At 45.2% G+C, this 16,655-nt stretch overlaps 1 protein-coding gene, 1 long non-coding RNA gene and 1 other non-coding gene across 15 annotated transcripts in view; 2 read left to right on the top strand and 1 right to left on the bottom strand.

Annotated features, from left to right (window-relative positions):
* The window catches only part of CLASP1 (cytoplasmic linker associated protein 1), a 179,079-nt gene that overhangs the window by 126,354 nt on the left and 36,070 nt on the right, over positions 1–16,655 (bottom strand). The window lies entirely within an intron of this gene.
* LOC113944133 lies at positions 1,423–9,721 on the top strand. The gene is made up of 2 exons (XR_003526590.1): positions 1,423–8,689; positions 9,612–9,721. It is a non-coding gene; the product is annotated as an uncharacterized LOC113944133 (long non-coding RNA).
* On the top strand, positions 1,452–1,568 carry LOC113944444. The gene has a single exon (XR_003526687.1). It is a non-coding gene; the product is annotated as a U4atac minor spliceosomal RNA (small nuclear RNA).

The raw sequence follows: 16,655 nt of genomic DNA on the forward strand, positions 1-16,655 counted from the left end.
ACATAACCCTGCAGTATTTGCTGTAATTAATATTTGTAATTAATTGCAATTATTACAATTATAGTTAGAAAACAGTGTGCACTAAGAGCTGCTTAATTATTCACCGGCAGAAATTAAACCCAACACTTTTATAACATAACTGAAACCCAAGGGAAAGACACCTTGTTTGAGAGAAGCTTCAGGACAGGCTGCAGATCAGAAAACCCACCCTGATTAACTACATTTACTAGCTAGAAAAAGATACATTACATACTGAATATACTGTGCAGCCTGTATATGAAACACATGATGACACCCTATGGACCTTGGACACCCTATGGACCTTGATCGTGCTGGTATGAGACATTTCTCTCTAAGTTCCTGGAGAAGCACTGAGGTTAGTCATGCCTGGAAGTGTTAGGTACAACCAGGATTCTGAGGTGGTGCCACCGGGGCTGTCCCAGCACAGCTCAGCTCCCTGTACATACACCTAAGTGTACATATATACACATATACACATACATGTCTATGCTGTCTGTACATACATACAACTGTGCACATATACACATTTTTTTATTTTTAGATTTTAAATTTTATTTTAAACTTTTTGCTGAGTTGGAAGGGACCCATCAGGATCGAGTCCAACTCCTGGCCCTGCACAGGACACCCCAAGAATCACACCACGTGCCTGACAGTGTCCAAATGCTTCCTGAACTCCCATCAGGCTTGGTGCTGTGACCACTTCCCGAGGGAGCGTGTTCCAGTGCCCAAGCACCCTGCAGGTACTTTTCCTGATATCTAATCTAAACCTCCAAATATATAAGCCGATCTACACTCCCTGTACATACACACAAGTATGTGTACAATTTGCACACGTACATATCCACACTCTCTGCACATACCCAGGCCGTGTGCAGGCACAGGGAGCACAGGCACACCCGCCCCGCACAGATAATGCCCATTATCCACACGCACATATCCATGCTCCCTGTACACACCCAGGTCGTGTGCAGGCACAGGGAGTACAGGCACACCCGCCCCGCACAGATAATGCCCATTATCCACACGCACATATCCACGCTCCCTGCACATCCCCAGGCCGTGTGCAGGCACAGGGAGCACAGATAATGCCCATTATCCACACGCACACCCGGGCCCGGCCCGGCCACTGCCGCCGCTGCCCAGCAGGGGGCGCGCCCCGTCCCCGCTGTCGCCGCGCGGCTGCCCCGCCCCTATGCAAATGAGCTCCCGCCTGGCGCGGAGCACTCTGGGTAAGCGCCATCGCCGCCAACAGAAGGGCTCCAACGGGGCGCGGGGCCGCCCCCAGCCGCCGCTCCCCGCGCGGCCCCGCGCGGAGCGCGCCCCCGAGCCGGCCAGCGGGATCGGGAGGGTCGGTGGCGCGCCGCCCCTCGCCGCGACCTAGGCCGCAGTTCGCCCTCCCCTACAGGCGGCGCGCCCTCAACAGCCTCTCAACCGTCCTTATCTGGGGGTTGCGCGGCTGCTCAATGAGCGTGTGGCGAGGGCAGCCCTGCTAACGCCTAAAGCAACACAGCAGCGCCCGCTCCGTGCGCGGCGCAATTTTTGGAACCTCGCACCGCGGCGAGTGCCCGGCGCGTCCCAATGACACCCGCCCCGCGGCAGGGAAAGCCCGACCGACCAGAGCCCGACCGGGCACCCGTCCTGGTGGCGTGTGTATGGAGACTGCTGCGGTCTGACACACCCGGCTGACGCCGGCAGCCCTCCCACTGCCCCCCTCCCATCAACAACCAATGTCCCGAAGAAAGCCGCTGTCCGGGATACCCGCTGTCCACACTAAACCCCTCACGTTCCACGCCCGGGTCACGCTGTTTTAACTCCTGCTGGAGTCGCCACGGCTGCTTTGCATGCCAGCGGTCAGTCCACAACAACCCTCTGTCTGTCCCATGGATTCAGCTCCGGAGCAGCCAGGGAGCAGCTATGCATGGTGCGTACAGGAAACAGCCTACAACGCCATGTCAAGGCTGCTAAAAAAAATTTTCTAAATACAAGCCCCTGGATCCTAACTTCTCCCAACACACGTTCTCCAAACAGCTCCTGCAGTTTTCCCCCTCGGAGTAACAGATCCTTCAACCGTGTAATTTTTTTTTAATTCAACATCATTTGCAGCATGCCGACAAGATCTAGAATCTATTTGTACGCCAAAGGAGAATTTTCCTCGTGCTTCTGTTAAGCCGTGTTTCGTTTTCACATTCATCTTGCACACTGGATTTAATCTACCATTGACAAATGCTCAGCCAGCTGCCCTAAGCTCCATGGCTGCCCGCTTGTCTGCCAGCTCACCCGCAGCCTCCCGGTTGGGGTCTGGCAGCAAGAGAGTGGGCTCCGGATCCTCATTAGTGGAGCGATGCTTTTAGGGAAAATCAATGGGATTCTGAGTGCCAGTCACCATTCACAGCTGTCTGATTAGAGTCCCATCACAGAAGCATCCTGCACAGAGATAAGTGTGCTGCCTGCAATTACAGAGATGTGCCCCAGGGGTAAATTCGATCCTGGGAGAGGAAGGGATCCATCTCTTCTTCAAACTGCCTGCAAGCCAGAAAGAGTGAGGGGAACTCATCGCTCAAACATGAAAGGAAACACATGCACAGTGCAAACATACCCTGCAGTTCACCCCCAGGATGAGGCTGGGAGGACAAGCTAGGCTTCCCAAGACTTTTTGCTGTTGTGGTTATAAAAATGGGGATTTATTGAGCACAGTGATTACAGTGGCGCTTGGACAGCTACTGAGGAAACAGACACTGGGGTGAGCAGATGTTATTCTCGACCATGCTGGACTCATTTATCAACCCCAATGTGCCACCTGCCTCAAACTCCTGAAGGTCAGAGGTAAAAAGCTGAAATCATGCATGGATTGAGAGAGCCAGTGGATCCACTACAGACAGATAACAGACAACCCCGGGCATGGCTGACAAACAAATGCATAATGAATTGAATTCCAGCCCAACTGTTGCATTGGACTGACTGCACTGAAGAGCCCACCTGTTCATCACTGAAGTAGTTAGTCAGCTCTGCCTGAATTACCACACCTAGGAGCAGGAGGAACCTCAGGAGAGGGGAGACTCTCAGGGCTGGAGCAGGGATGGGCCCCATCAGCAGCCACTCCACTCCCTGATCCCATGGCAGGGCCTCTCTCCAGAGAAGCCAGCTGGCCGGCACAGCTCCACACCAAGGCACAGGAAGGGCAGCTCTCCATCCAAAATTCCAGATAATGCTGCAGTGCTGATAACTGCAGAGTTATTCCAGGCCTTTACATCAGCACAGGTCTTTTAGCCGCTACTTTATACAGGTCCCCAAAAGAGCGATCTCAGAATCAGAAACACACAGTATTGTGTGCTCCGTCTGAGACTCTGCTGCTCTGCTTATTTGACTCCTGAGGTTCCCCAATATAGTCAATAATAGTCTGGGTGGCAAGTTACACCACCGAGAATTCAGATCCATTGGCATCTGCTGCTGCTTTGTCATGTCATGGAGTACTTCCTGTAGGTGCCAAGGGCTGTCAGCAAGCCCTTCTCCTGCCTCTCTCTGACTGCCAGGTCAGTAAAGAATTAGTTCCAGGATGCCACACAGCCTTTCCCAATACTTTTTTTTTTTTTAAAGAGGTCAACAAAAAGTTACTTCAAAGAACTCAAAGCATCTGTTCTTTAATACCTGGGTATTACACACCTAAATATACTCCCATAAAAGGCTAAGAAAGCTGCACAATCCAGCAGCAGCTGATCCGGCACAAAGTGACCAGAGTGAATCTCAGCCTCGGGGTACCCTGACAGCCTGCACAAACTGTGGTGGGGAGAGGCAAACCCTTTCCTCCACTCTGCATCATGCCACAAGCAGCAGAGATGTGAGGGCTGCTGCACAAACCTTTATCCCATGTCTCTTGCAGAGAAGCATCAATGGGCTGAGCAGCACATCCCCACGGAGTGGTTTCGCTCTGCTGGCCTCCTGCTGGACCTTCCACACCTGGCAGCTTGGGAACCAAATGGAAATGCTGGAGAGAGCTCCTACCCCAGCTGTGTCACCAGCTTGCTTCATGCTGTTTCAACATGCTCATCTCCACCACTGGTGACACAGCTTGGCTATTTCACTTTGAAGCTTCTGCCTAGGATGTTTTTCTTGGACGAGGGAAGGGAGGTGGAAGAAAAGACTTCTAAGTCTCACCATGAAGAAAAGGATTTGTGAGAGAATTTAACCGGGTTTTTTTGAACACTTGCTTAGATTGTCTTTCGGATTCATAAACAAAGACATGAAGACACACTTGCATACTTTAAGTATGCAAATTTAATATATTTCTGAAAACAGGACAACACTTCAGACTACTTACTGGGAAACTTGAGGCAAGCACTGATGCCCCACATCACTGCCTGTCTGAGAGCAGTTCTAATTCCTCAGGACATGAAACATCCACCACAACTGAAGTGGGCACAAAAGACCGAGCAAGCACTAAAGTTAGATGACATTTGCAAATTTAGTTTTGAAGTTGAGTACATATTTTGGGTCAGCACAACAGTAACAAAACTCCTGGCAGACAGAGAAACGTGAAGTTAACTTATGAAATGCTGACTGCTGTATTCCACCTGCACTCGAACACAACCACATCCACTCTGGAAGAGTCCATCTCCTTCTACCATTCCAGCACTTAACATTTCATGTTCCAAGGCAGGGATCACATCTGCACTGGCAGCATGAGTACATCTCCCCAGCCCAACAACCCTAGCAGATCATGAGTTGTTCTGTACAACACAATTTGCAAAACCATCACCAGCAACAAGAAGGCAGTAAGAGCAGCACAACTGGTTTTACTGGCATGACTACAAGTTGTGGTCTAAGAGCTGAACAGGGGAAGATTTGAAATAGTTATTCCTGGGTTCTTTCTCTAGATCCATGAGATACCATCCATTCTACCACAGATACCACCTTCAAAATCCCCACACAATTTTGAGTGCTGGGCCATTGATTTGCCATTCAATACAGCAATGCCTCAAGAGAGCATCTGCTTGGTTTGAATATACAAGTTTTTACACTGGAACACGGATCACAATATCTTGAAGTAGCTAGCTGGAGGAAAAATGACACATTTATTTCTTATCTACCACCAGTTTCTAAATCTGTGAAGTTTAATGTGTGAGTTTTTCTTTACCAAACAATCTCAGAGTGACTTTCTTTTGTGTCTTATGATACTGATGAGAGGCCAGATATCTATTTTGGATTTAGAAAAATGGAAAAAAGAGCTACAGAAACCATTCAGAGGGTTTTTTTTCTACCCCACTATACAGGTGATCAGTTATTCTGCCCAAAGCAAGGAGTTACACTAAGCAATACCAGATCAAAGACTACTTATGGCTGAGAACAGTCATGGTGGGTCAGGAACATCCCAGGCACTCTGTCCTTCCTTAGCAGGGACACCACATCCTGTATACTGGAGATTATCAGCACTGAGGGGCTCCTAGCATCACTGGATGCAAATCAGAGTAGCAGCACACTGAGCAGACCTGACAGGATTTAAACCACACAATGGTTTTCATCTCTGTATCCCTTTTCCCAGTCTCTCCTACTATGTCATGCTTGAAGACTTTTTCTTTTCTCTTGGCAATACATCCAGAGATGTCTGTCTCTTTCTGAGGACAGCCTTCTCTACGGGCAGTGAATCACAGAGGTTGCTCATGTTGTCTGTGCTGTGGCACTACCTCAAAGGAAAATCCAGAAGGCAGTTACTGCCCTGTGCTTCTCCACACAGACAGGTTCCCAAAGCTCCACTACTTGTGGTCTCCTCTCAGTCCTTGTCTCTGTCCAACATCATCTTGCAAGTTTATTTTCCCTAGGCCCCCATACCAACACGACTCTGAGCTCCTCTGATCCTTGCAGGCCGACTGAATCACCTTTCCTCGCTGTGATGACAGCCAGTAGTATCCCAGCAGTCCCCACACTACAGTCCCATCCATCTGAGCTTCCAACAAACGCCTCACACAACACAAGGAGCAACACAACTTCCCACTGCTCCCTCCAGTCCTCTGAGACTGGAGAGAGGGAGAACTGCAATCAGCCCATCTCATTAACCCCCCACTGCTCCAATGCAACAGAGCTCAGAGCACAGCTCAGCACTTCTAAATTACTGCATCTAAAAAACTATCACGAAATCTGTGAATTAAGGTTCACTGCTCACACCAAAATTCTGGGGACCAGTTTACTTGATGCCAACTCACAGAGCCTATAATAGTTCAGCACTGTGGGACAGTGATAAAGGAGAGTAAAGCCTATGTGACAAGTGACAGGCTGCCAGGGTTCACTGCTGGACTGGAAGCAGGTGAACTAAAACACCCAATGAAACCACCAAGCAAAAACCTGGTTATTAAAAGTTCTCCTTCATTTACAAACCTGGGAACAGATGAGCAACTCAGTAAATATTGCCTAGATCTAGAGTGAAATAAATCCCAGAAGGACTTAAGTAATTTAAATGTTGGGAAGTATTAAGAAAAAGTTGTCAGAAATGATCAATACATAGATGTATTTTTACTCCTGCTGTTAGGACACAAGGGTATATTTCCTGTGCAAAAGCAAAAAATCCGAAGAACACCTTTCTGGATCCAGAAAAGAAAGCCAACAAAAAACCCTCAGTTGTCTCTTGATCTCAGAGCTACAGATCTGGTATAACGCATGAGTAATTAAAAGCAATTTAAGGAAATGTACCACAGAGCAAGAAGTTATCACTACAAAACCTCCACAAAGACAAACAGAGTGATGCTTAAAACAACATGATCACTGTGAAATGTGGTCATCCACTTGCAGGAGAGCTGACAAGTATATCCTAAGTGAAAGGGCTGGAGCGAGTCAGCCCTCAGCCACACTGCTCCCTGCCCTGCCTCTGCTCAGGGGAACTGAAGGGATGAGTTCCAAAGAATAACTAATTCACTCTCTTTTGCAAAGATTCTGAACTGGTCCTTGAATTGTTGCACGTGATGAGAAGAAGAGCAGCCACTGGGCTCTGTCCAAAGGACACAGAGGGAATCACACATTGCAGAGTCACCACTGTGGAGCACAGGTGGCTCTTCTACCTCGAGCGAGGTCAAAACACCAGACAGCACAGCAGGTAAATCACCACTGACATAAACGCCAGTTGTGCTCCATCTCCAGGGAAGCAGCACTCATGGTAATAGAACAGGAGGCTTGCCAGTTGAAAGCAGAGCCCCAGCTTATTTCACGCTTCCACATCTCAATTACCCCAAACACTGCTGAAAACCAGGAGCATTGTTTTAGAAAGGTGGTCCTGTTTATGCAGCACCTGACAGGTATGGATACCTGCACAGCAGCACTCAGTGCTTAGTGTCTTCATATGAAACAACATCAAAATGAAACACCTGCACTACCAACTGCTATTACCTTTGGTTCCTCACCACAAAGCAGTTATATATCTTAGTCACAAACACTGCCACTATTCTATACGTTTCCATTGCCTCCAGCTGAGCACTTACAGTCAGTTTCTCAGCCAATAAGGAAAAATGAATGTAGCTCTATGACCAATGATGAGATCATGCCTCAGCATCAGCTTAGGATCAGGACCACCACATCCTTGTAGCTTTGGTGACCAGCTGCATCTCAGAAGTTCAAGGCATAATGAAGCATCAGACAATGAGTGCTCCTACAGAAAAGCAACTAGAATATGTCAGAGAAAGGAAAAAAGCCATTGCATTGCCCTGCTTTGTTTATCATAGGTAAACTGAAAGCCTTTCTTATGGCAGCTAATAAATTGCTAGCACAGCACAATGTGCCTTATTAAAAGACCAGGTTAGTTCACCTAATAACATTGCTTTCCCCTCCATTAGAGGCAAAAGGCTGCTACAGTGCACAGAGCAAGTGAGAAATCGCACTGGTAATTTGCCTTTAGGCAGAGCCTTATTAGCTGGAGCACCTCAAAGCTTCTAGCACAGAAGCACTGACCCCAACTCCATCTCTAACACCGACAGGAATAGAAAAGCTCAGCATATTCTAATATTGAAATAGAAGTGCTTCCGAGGTTTAGACAGCATGTGATAAAAAACAAGGCAAGCACATAAGCTACCAGAAAATCACCAACAGTCCTCTTTGCTCCCTTAGGACTCACAAAGACTAGAAAGAACTCTGAGGATGCTCAAATATCCAGATATTCCCCTTGATCACTAGTTCCCAAGCTTCTGAACATCTGCACTTCCAGATTACACCATTCAATACACCCTTTTATGAGCAACAGCAATCCTGTGATGACAGGCTGCATGGACAGCCTCATGAGGAGGGCACCAAATAGGTGCAGAAACAGCCAAGTCCCACCAGCTGCTGGAATGTGAAAAAAGCTGGGGATCAATCTGGGAGGCTGAGCAGCCACTGTGGTGAGGAGTAGGCAGCAGCTGACTTGAGCAGGGGAGTTACTAGGTGGTGGCACAGTTAATGAGGCTTTGTTCTTGCCTTGTTTGGGAAGAAAGGAACACATGCAGTCAAGAATGCAATAGCATTTTCAGTAGCCACAGCCTTTGTAAAACTCTGGAAACACCTTAACCTAAAGCTTTCACAGCACCTCCCAGTCCTGCACAGACAGACTGCTCAGCTTGTACCACACAGTCCTACACCCTTGAGAAGAGTCCCCAGGCATCCTACTCATACCCTTTCTGACCCATTCAGGAGAAAGCCCTGAGGAAGACCCCTAAAGGTATAGGTTAAACCACTTCTCAGTCTCTCCTACACCAGTGAGGGGTGCACCTGAGCTTGTTTTAACCCAGCATCTAGAGCAGCCATAAAATCTAGCACAACCTATACAGCAGATGTGGTGCTTCCCACAGCTTACTGTTCAATAAGACGGTTAAGTGAAGACTGAGGCTTCTGGTTTAAGCTGTTGGCTACATCAGTTTCCTCTTTTACCATTCTCTCAGTCCCTCCAAGGTACAGTTAGTTTCTGTCTTTCAATTCATGTCAAACAACCTAAAGGGAAAACTTGCAAAGGTTTGCCCTCAGTGACTCCAGCTACAACCAGGACTCCAGAAAAAACAATGCCACAAGAACACAGAAGGGCACAGTCCCAGCCCTGACGTGCTCACCTGAGTGTGCCCGTGCAGGTAGAACCAGACCTCACATCAGCAGATGTACCAGTGCCCACTTGCAAGCTGGGCGCTGCCACCATGCTCTCTACTTAAACCACCGCGTGATCCCAAAAGGGGACAGGGACATTCCACTGAAGTGACACAACTGGCCCAGGCCTAGCACCCTGCAGACCTTCTTACACAGCTTCTGGCTCAGCAGCTCCAACCTCATGCAAGATTCTTGCAACTGTGTCTCTCTTACACTCAGCTCTTAGCACAGTTCTTGATCTATTCAGGCATCACTTTTTAATATCTTTTAACTTTTAGCAATTAGGTCTCTTCCAAGACTTTAATCTGTCCAGTCTAGGAAACAGAAATCAATTAAAAAGATTCTGCCTCTGCTCATGTAAAAGGTCATGCTAACTTAGAGGCTAATTCTTTCCACATGCTTCAGAACTAAACCCCACGTCACCTAACACACAGAAAACAAAAATTATTTAATGTTCCTCTCCTTAACTCCTTTTGACCTCTGTGTCTTTTCCTTTGCCTTCTTAGCTGTCATCATCGAGATCTGGAGCAACAGCTGATGCATCACTCTACTGAGCTCTCACGAGAGAATAAAACATCTGTTCTCATCCCTCAGACTGAAAACAGACGCCTTTTTAGTTGTGTCCAACAGATACTCAATTATATGACAGCACAGGGAAGCACAATGCATCTAAATGAGGGCACATCCTTGGGCCACATGGGTGCCTGGCATGTGGTCAGGAACCCAAAGAGGTTTTGCAGTCTCAGGCAAGCTACTCATCCAGAGGCATCTGGGGTCCGAGACACCTGCACATGGACAAGGGTAGATTTCTTGCCTTGGCACTTGGAGGCTGCTATGTCTGCAGAACTGCTCTGGAGCAAACACCACGTGCACCAAGCCCAGCAGCTCAGCTGGGTACTTGTGGCTTTTCTAATAAGCTGTCTGGAAAACCCAATTCCATACAAAAAACACTCCTCATCATCCTACTCACCTGATATTCCAGATATAAAACAGGTGACAGTTGTTTGACTGTAGGATAACTGTTCAATAAAATCTGCCTGGAAAGATTTTATTGGCTATTGGCTACAAAAGAACTCCTGCAGCTGGCACTAGTGGAAGCCCAGCCACAGCAGATCAAGGTGAACAGCCTGCCAATCACTGGTTCAAGATCCAACTTGGGACACGAGGGTGGGCTGACACTGGTAAGGCAGCTCAAGCAGTGCCCATGGCCAAAGTGCTCCAGTCTCCAGAACTGTTTAAATGGAGAGATATTTTACAGATTAAAAAAAAAACAAAAAAAACAAAAAAAACCCCCCCCCCCCCCCCCCCCAAGAAAAGCCAAACCAAAACAGAAAAACAACAACAACAAAAAACCAACCACAAACACCTCAAGGGAAGAGGAAGGAATTCTACATCCTGCATTGCTTGAAGGAGCCAGCACTTTGTTAAGGGAAAAGAATAAGCCATCTGAGCAGCTGACAGCACAAGTGGAAAACCAACTGGAAAATTATAGGGACAAACCACACACATTTTGGTTTCTATATCCAGCTCTAGAAACACATTTAAACAAGTCAGGCAAATAGCTCCTATCAGTGCTCTGGTGCCGCAGCTACACAAACAAACATCCCTCATGCTGGAGGTTTCCACAAATTCTTGCGGACTAATACAAGAAAGGTATTAATTAAATGTTCAACTAAATCATTAGCTCTTGGATTAACTATCTTGGATGGAACTCTTAAGAAACTGAAATACATCAGAGGAACAGAAGCTATAAATGTAACCCAAGAAGCCACTCAAGAGTTCAGCGCAGGGCACACAAAGAGCTGACACCCCCCAGGTACCTCCTGGACAGGCTCTACTCACCTTTCCTTTCACAATGCTTTTACTACACTTTTCTCTCCTTCACAATTCTCATCATTACTTTCAACACGAAAAAGAGTAAGCTGAATCAAGTGTTTAAATAACCATTTTGATTGTGATTTTAAAAGATTGATGCCTTGTTTTGTAATTCTGTTATTTTCTAAGAGGTTTGTTCTCCCTGGACACTTGTTAACAAGAACAGCCTGGTAGCTTCCTGCTGAACAGGATACACTGTATATTTATGCAAGCAGTTAACAGCACAGCATATCTTTATAAAAATGCAGAAATTTAATGTAATACAGCTTAGTAAAAGAGATTGTGTCATGTTTCAGGGGGAGGGAGGCAGTTTTTTTGCCCCAACATTGCAGAAACTTACAGCAACACTGAAAAGCAATTTTGAAGAAGAATAAATGTAACTGGCAGAATTCGAGTCACATTTCTCCTCAGAGAAGAAAGGGAAGAACAATTTTCTAAATATTTCATTCTTGTTCAAATCAACAGGTTTTATGAAGGAAGCATAGAAATAGTTGTAATTTGTGAAGGAAGAGACTTCTTAAAAGACTCTGTCTCTTAAGCTGTCCCCTGTGGTCATCACAAGCACATTCAAAGGGGGATTTACTTATTTACTTTTGTTTCCAAAAGATTTTAAGGGAGGCTTGGTGGAAATTTCTAAAGCACAAATTAAATGCCAGCTTGAACTGAAATATGCAGCACCTAGAGGGACCGATAATTCTAAAAATGTGCCCTTCACAACTTTGAAACCTTTTTATTCTACACCATCTTATCTCTTTTTTATTCATACTGATTGGAAATGATGCAAGCCTTCCTGTTCCTCTAACTTCCAAAGCAATTTCTTTCCTCCCAGACACGTATTCCAAACTGAAGTGTCCCATTAGTATTACTTTTTGTCTCAAATACAGTAACCTCTTTTACACAGAAGGGAAAGCATGGTTACTCCAAGAGCTCCAAGAGCCAAAAATCTGATGCCTTGTGAATTCTGAAACAAGACTAACAGAGTGCTGGATGTGATAGTGTGCCACTGCTAACCTGACATGAAAAGGATGCCAGATTGCTGCCTCCCATCCCATCCAGCCCTAGTGCACATTCCATATCGAATTAAATGACACAATAGCTCTTTACTTTCAGCATAAGAATAGGCCTCACCAATAAAATCAGGTTAGAAGGTGTCTTCAAAGACCAGTTAGTTCAATACCATCCCCACCCCACTGCTCAAATTAGATCAGGCAGGTCACATTATTACAAAACTTTTTTTTTTTTTATTTGATTCTTAACATATAGGTCCTCAGCTGGAACTGATTTCAAATGTTCATTAAAACCTGAAAGTTTTATATATTCTAGCTAGAAGCAGCCCTGCCAATTCATAAACAGGTTTAATGAGCTTCTGTGTCACCACATGCAAGACCTTGCTGACAGACTGTGAAACAGCAAAACTGTTTTTTTTAATCCTTCTCTAGGTACAGTAGTATAAGCCAGGTAACAATTTGTAGCCCCCAAAGACTACAGCTACATGATCTGATCCATGACAACTTGGAATTCAACAGGGTTTCATGCAGGTATAAAGGATCTGCAACATAGATCAGGCAGCAAGATACACACATGCATCAAGTGCAAATACTGCCAGTCATATCAGGAATTGGTACATTCTTTTCAGCAAAGAAATGGCATTGGGCTTTTGGTTCCTTTATCTAGGTTTTGTTTAACTTGACATCATCTGATAAAAGTAAAAACTTCAAAGTCACACAGAGCTATAGGCTTCAATTACTATTTCTCTATCAGTCTGTCAATGGCAATGTGGTTCTGGAAGGAGGAGGGATTGCTGCTGGCAAGTCTCTTGCAGTCTACGGCACAGAGGATATTTCAGCTGAAATGGAGACTGAGTTTCACAGACAGTAACTATGTCAGACCAGAAAACATCATTTAGGGGACTTAAAGTATGACAATGCCCAAGGATAAAACCAAGAAACATAACATTCTTTCCTGATAACACTACTTGTAGTGGTTAGAGATCAAGTGGCTGCTTTTTCTTAAGCACAGACATTGTAAGGGAAGTCAAGCAGATAGCTGCTAAATCTTCCACAAAATGAACATCACGAACCACTTCAGAAGCAGATCCAGATACAATTATGTCTCTTCTTGCCCTTCATCTTTTTCCTCCTGTAGGTTAATAGCACTTTCCTGCACCCTTGCAAGACAGGAAATACAAGGTAGGGTTTTTCATGAGTTTTCATATCCTCATCTGGGAACTACAAAGCGTTATTACTATCATAAACTTGTCACACTGAGGTCTAGCAGTACTGTATGTTGGGAAGTTGTAATATTTGGCTACTTCAAATACATCTGCCTGCAGTGTTGGGACTGTGCCAGCATGCAGTTCAGTAACAAATGAAGTTCAGTCTAAGATCTATACATGCAGGAAAAAAATACCCAGGCAGAACTACTTGTACACTCACATCACCATTTAAAGAGATTTCTCCCCCATCCTTCAAAGGACTTGGAATTTGAGTATGCACATATACATTCTGTTCCTTGTCTCCGAATTCATACATCAAAGAAAATGCCACAAACACAAAGCAACACAGAAGCAAAGCACAGATTCTTCATTAACTCTTTATTTGAAGAAGAGAACTGCAAGAGAGGTGCAGGCCCTGCACTGTTTTTTGATGTATCTTGACATTTTCATCAACCAAAAGTAAGGAATTTGGATTTGCTGCTACCAGCCAGATTCTGACCAACAGACCAGCACAAACCCAGAGTCTGAAGCCAGCTATCTGCACTAACACTCTCCTCAGAAACGGAACAGGGAAACCAGCAGTCACCTTTTGATGACTTATACATTTCTCACCTTTTTGATGACTTAATTCAGACCTTTAAAAATCACCTAAATTTTTTAGAAACAGATTTTTAGCTACTAAGAATTCAGAATTTTTAGCTACTAAGTTCATTCAGTCTACTAGGGAGATCACTTGCTTTTTAAAGAGTAGTCCAGTTATGTGCTGACGTGATTTGATGGTTTAAGTGACTCATTAAATAACCCAAGGTAGTGAAAACTTTATTTTGCAAGACAGATTAAGTCAGCAGCATTAGTTTTCCATAAAATTCTTCTTGATCACTGGATAATTAGGACTAGAAGTTAGGATATGCCAACATCAACACCTCCCTTGTATCATTTTTCCCCAGCAAGAAATACAAGGTCTCGGCCAAAATACCCATGGAAAGCAATCCAAAATCCCTCCTTATGAGGATATGAGAAGGGATACAACACCAATCAACTAGCACTGATTTTATTTTCACTTGTGTAAAGCAGCATGCAGGCAAATAGCACCCTTCCAGCCTACACTGTCTCTGCAAGAACTTGAAGACATTTTCTGATTTTACAGAAAGGAACTGGTGTGCTCCCAGCTGACTCTGGGCACCACAAAACAGACTTGCAGCAGAGCCAGGCTCCCAAGTCTGCTTCCCAAGGCTTTGGTCAGGTCCTCTTCCCACATACAGGAGATATGGGTCTCAATATAGTTGCCCTACAACCACACTGAGCAAAGAGCAAGCCCAGCACCTGCCACACGCAGCAGGGAGCTGACAGACATATGTAGCTCTCCTTCCTAACTAAGTTTGATGAGAAGAGCAGCACAAGTCAAACCAGTTTTCTGCTCACATAATAACAGTTCAAGAACTTCTTTTGAGGCAGGCCTAAAAGAAAGCCTAAAAGTCATTGCTTGGTTCTTCCAAGCTCTCAGTGCACTCATTTGGCCTCTCCCACTACAGCAGCTGCAGTTCAGCCCCAGTGCACATGCAAGGTGCACTTTTCCCCAGGCTGCAAAGCTAATCCAGAATACCAAAAAGGTATCTCCGACAAGGAACAGGCAGGAAAGATGATGCCCATAGACACAGTCACAAATCAAAGCACTGTTAACACCACCCCTCACTTATGCCATGTACATCAGATGACTGTGAGACACTCTGTAAGCACAGTGACCACCAAGGAAAACAGCCCACCTGACTTGTGCAGGACAATTCTGCTGCAGCCAAGAGAACAAGCCTCCAAGACCATTTCTCTTCTCCACTGCTGCTTTCCAGGCTGTACATGCAAGAAGTTCACTCAGAGGAGACTGGCTCGAGCCCTCTGTCTCCAAGGGCAAAATTCTCCATGTACACAGATCAATCCTACCATCTTCTACTGGTGCCCTCCTCAGAAATGCCTTCATTCCTATCACCACACTCTTGATCACAGCAGAAGCTCCTAGTCAGGGTGACATATCAACATTGTGACCCACTTGTCTGCCACGGCATGAAAGCTTCAAAACAGTATCTCCTTGGTATGACTGTAGTTGCACTCACCCCATCTGCCAGCACGCTCTTTTCCCTGCCACATGCTGTGTCTTTCTAGAGATTACAAAAACTATTTCTGCCCACAACAATGCCTTTAAAGCTTCATCCCACATCTTCTCCCACCTCTTTATTAATGACACTGCTACAGAACTGGAGCTGGAAACCAGAGCAGCTACCATAAAATGGCTAAAGATTTCTTTAAATATTCATTAAATTATGAAGATGTTACACCTCCAAGGGCAGATAATCCCTGAGTGAAAAGGAAGCATAAGCAAGGCCCCTGCCTTTGAGCAGATTAACCTACAGGCCAGTGAGGTTTTGTTCTTCTCTACCCTTCAATTACTTATCACCTTTCTGGAATGAAAAGGGCAGTGTGCCCTCATCCCAGAATCCCACCAGATCTATCAGCAATTAGAGGACGCCTCAGCCCAGACAAAGGTCTGCCAACACACTGCAGAATAAGGCACAAACTACCAGCCTCATTTGGTACAGGTAAACAATTGTAGCGGAAATCACACTGAAGAGATTTTGCAAGCAGGGACTTGAACAAGAGTGGTGATTGACTTTTCCCATATCCTCCAAGAGAAGGATAAAGAGAAATCCTCTTAGATTAGCTATGAAGAAAATTAAACATGAAGAGCAGAGTGGCACTGGAACAGACAAATTCAGGAGGCTGTGAAATCTTCAAAGGACATATTTTAAGCACAGGTCTGACAGAATACAGCTGGGTACATTAATTTGTCTTCTGTGAACAAACAATAAACTGGATTTCACTATTTCCTGAAGTCCTTTACATTACAATACCTATAAAGCGTCAAAGTTTCCTCTTTGCCATTAAAAATACATAACAATGAAAGGCACAGTGATAGGCTGTTACTGGCAATGTACTGAAGAAATACATTACACTGGCTAATAGAAGTTACTCCCCAGGGTAAGGTTGACACCCTCGTTAACAAACTTTCCAATAGGGCTTATATCAAGATTAATGTCCAACCATGATGTATATAAAGGCTATGGGTTAACCTTAGACTTTCTCTTCCACACCTGAAACTCAAACCACATTCATCATTTCTTTCCCTGAAGGATCCTTAGCTAATTCTACACCAGTGATCCCAACCTAAACACAAGCACAAATAGAATTTTCTTCTCAACAAAACTTACTTTAGGCCCAGCTTTGAGAAGTCTAGAGTGTGTACATAATGAGATTTATTGGAATAATAAGTTAGGGAAGCACTCAGAACATGAAAGAGCTTTCTCCTTGCGGCAAGCAAGATGCAAGGAGGCATTTAGGTTCTATCAGGCTGAGATGCTCCAAGACCAATAAAACTCCTCACACTTGTGACAATCATTATTCAACAGCAAAC

Source organism: Corapipo altera, unplaced genomic scaffold (genome assembly GCF_003945725.1).
Source record: "Corapipo altera isolate COAL_440 unplaced genomic scaffold, ASM394572v1 45, whole genome shotgun sequence".
NCBI lineage: Eukaryota > Metazoa > Chordata > Aves > Passeriformes > Pipridae > Corapipo > Corapipo altera.